This window comes from Tupaia chinensis, unplaced genomic scaffold (assembly GCF_000334495.1).
Source record: "Tupaia chinensis unplaced genomic scaffold, TupChi_1.0 Scaffold148065_1, whole genome shotgun sequence".
Classification (NCBI taxonomy): domain Eukaryota; kingdom Metazoa; phylum Chordata; class Mammalia; order Scandentia; family Tupaiidae; genus Tupaia; species Tupaia belangeri.
The window spans coordinates 788930-791838 of record NW_006207915.1 but is presented as its reverse complement, the minus strand read 5'-3'; the positions used below and the strand labels follow the sequence as shown (position 1 = coordinate 791838).

General features: G+C 46.2%; 1 protein-coding gene across 2 annotated transcripts in view; it reads left to right on the top strand.

The window, feature by feature from the left end:
- Positions 1 to 2909, top strand: part of LRRC2 (leucine rich repeat containing 2) — a 68405-nt gene that overhangs the window by 44194 nt on the left and 21302 nt on the right. Inside the window, exon 1 of one of the 2 annotated variants that reach the window (XM_006170134.3) lies at positions 2388 to 2749. The exons of the other annotated variant lie outside the window; for it this stretch is intronic. The gene's annotated coding sequence lies outside the window, so the exon portion shown is untranslated. Of the gene's footprint in view, positions 1 to 2387; positions 2750 to 2909 lie in introns of those variants that run through there. 2 annotated transcript variants of the gene reach the window in all.

Genomic DNA, 2909 nt, shown 5'->3' with positions numbered 1-2909 from the left:
GTCCCGGACCTGGCGGCTTGCTTTCTCATTTTCTCTCTCTCACTCTGTCCCTCTCTGGTCAAATTTAAATAAATAAATAAATAAATAAAATTTAAAAAAAATAAAGAGGAGAGGGGCTGGGCCACAGTGCACCCTAACCACCATGCCACCTGCTGGTCCCAAGTACAAACACTTTTAAACTTCATTAAAAAAATTTTGCCAGAGAGTACGGGTACTTCTTATAGAGAGACAGAAACAGAAAGAGTGGGGAAAATAAAGTGAGAAAGCACCTGTCAGGGGGCATGGTCACACATAAGCCCTTCTCCTCTATTTCTCCCTCCTTTTGGGATTTTTGGCACGATGCACATGTCCCTGCCGTGTTTCTTTCTTTTAAAGAATTTATTTATTCATTCATTCATTCATTTTAATTTGATCAGAGAGGGACACACAGAGAGAGGGAGGGAAAGTGAGGAAGCAAGCCGCCAGGTCCAGGACTTGAACCTCATTTGGCCATGTGTGAGTCCAGGGCCCTTAGCCACCACTCCACCTGCTAGCCCCCACCTGGCGTGTGTCTTAAGCCCATGGACCTGGGACTCGAACAATGTAGTCAGCCATGTGGGATCCAGCTGCCTTGACCACCATGCCCCCAGCTGGCCCCTATCCTCTACTTTGACTTGCTGAATGTTTCTACCTTGTTTGGGCACTTCTGTAGTCCGAGGGGCCTGGGCTGCACTGTGGGCCCCTCCTTCTCCAAGGCCTAGGTCCTGAAGGTATCCTGCTGTATTTTGAAATCATTTGTGATTCACACCCCTGACTGTGAATCAGAAGCAATGGTGGAGTATCCCGAAAATATTTCTTAAGAAAAAGGTTATTTTTCCACTTAAATATTATTAAGCTTTTGAGTATTTAGGTCTTATATAAACTGAAATAGTATTTAAGTAGTATCTAAACAGAAACTGCCTTTTCAGTTTATGTTCTTTTGTTCAGAATAGCCAGAAAACAAAACAAAACAAAACCCTCAAAGTAAATACTAATTACTGAAGAGGTAATTATCAAATAAGAAAAATAATTAAAAAAACTGTACCCTAAGTAATAAAAAAGAACATTCAACACTTTAGAGGTAGGATTTAACGTAGTCATATATTTTTGTTTGTTTTGCTTTTGTTTTTTTAGAGTTTTTGTCATAGGGGGTGTGCACTTGCCAGAAAGAGACAGTGGGAAAGTGAGAACTCATCTTCCCAGCCCCTGGATGGCCACACTTCAGGGACTGATTTTCAGGCTGTGAGGTCCATCATGTGGGAGTCCACACCTTCATGTTTATGGCACCCCACCAACAACTTAGTAGACAATTTGGAGTAATCAATTATAAATGTCAATGATTATAAATATCAACAAATAGAAAATGTTTCATTAGAAAATAATCCTTTCAGGGCTGGCAGGTGGCATTAACCATGGTGGTTAAGGTACTGGACTCTCTCATCTGGCCAACCACAGTTCGAGTCCTGGACCTGGAGGCTTGCTTTCTCACTTTCCCTTTCTCTTTCTCTCTCTCTCTGGTCAAATTAAAAAAATAATAATAACAGGGGCCAGAAGGTGGCGTGGTGGTTAAAGGCACTGGATTCCTACCGGCTGACCATGGTTTGAGTCCCAGAGCTGGTGGCTCGCTTTCTGCCTTTCTCTCTCTGTCTCTGATTAAATTAAAACTAACAATAACAAATGGATTTAAATAAATACTTCTTTAAAAATAACAAACACAATTAAGTAAATCTTTTTTTTTTTGAGAGGTTTTTGCTATAGGGCGCGTGTGCTCGCCAGAGAGAGACAGAGAGACAGAAAGAGAGAAATCACCCCCCAGGGGGAATGGCCACACCACAATCCCTTCTCTTCCATTCTCCTCTGGGGATCTTGGGCATGTACGCATGCGTTCCCGGTGTGAGTTTTAGGCAACGGGTCCAGGACTTGAACCGCGGTCGGCTACATGGGAGTCCAGCGACATAGCCATTATGCTAACTGCTGGTCCCAAGTAAATAATTCTTTAAAAAAGAAAAAATAATTATTTCAAAATAAAATAATTTTGTAATTAAAATTGTAACGTAGATATTAGATAATAGGTCTATTTTTCAGTTTTTGAGTGAAGATACAGGGGGCGCCATAGGACCCCCGGAAACCATAAGGGGCTTGATTGCTGATCACTAACTTCTTGACAAATTGTCCCAATGCTGGCCATCAGAACGGATATACCGGGTTAGTAAAAGCTAAAGAACACCTAATCTGAAGACATTTCAGAAAATTAAAAAGGAAAAATAGGATGGCATCGCGGCCTTCAACATCGGCTGCCTCCCGCGTTGGAAACGCTTGGACACCTGGTTGGTCCCCGGCTTCTTGCTGGGTCCCCAGCTGAGCGCGCTGGGAACAGGAACCCGCTCCCTCTCTGGCCCTACTTGGTTTAATGCGAGGATTTCCAGCGCGCAGAGGTCGGGCGGTGGAGACGAGCAGACTCATAACCCACAACCCTGTCCCCGGCTCAGATTGGCTGGCTGGGTGTTCTCCGCGCCAAACCCTCCCCCAGAAGTCTGTTTTGTCTCCGGCCGGGCTGAGTCACATAGAATAGATAGACAGTTTATCAGCACATGTCCCCAGATCATATTATCCGCTTACAAATATAGCCCGTTAGCGCACAGGCACGGGCTCGCGCGTGTTCTCCGGGTGTAAACAGCCTGGCCCGTGGTTTGCGGGCAGCGGGCAGGCGGGACTGTCCACCGCAGGGGAGGTAAGCGGCGGGCTCAGGTGCCCCGGAGGGCGGGTGCGGACCCACTGCCCCGGCCTAGCCGGGTACTGGCCCGTCTGTCTGTCTGGGGCTGTGGATCAGGCGTTGAGCGGGGTCTTAGCGCACACCTGCCACTGGCTGGGGGGAAGGGACCCACACCCGC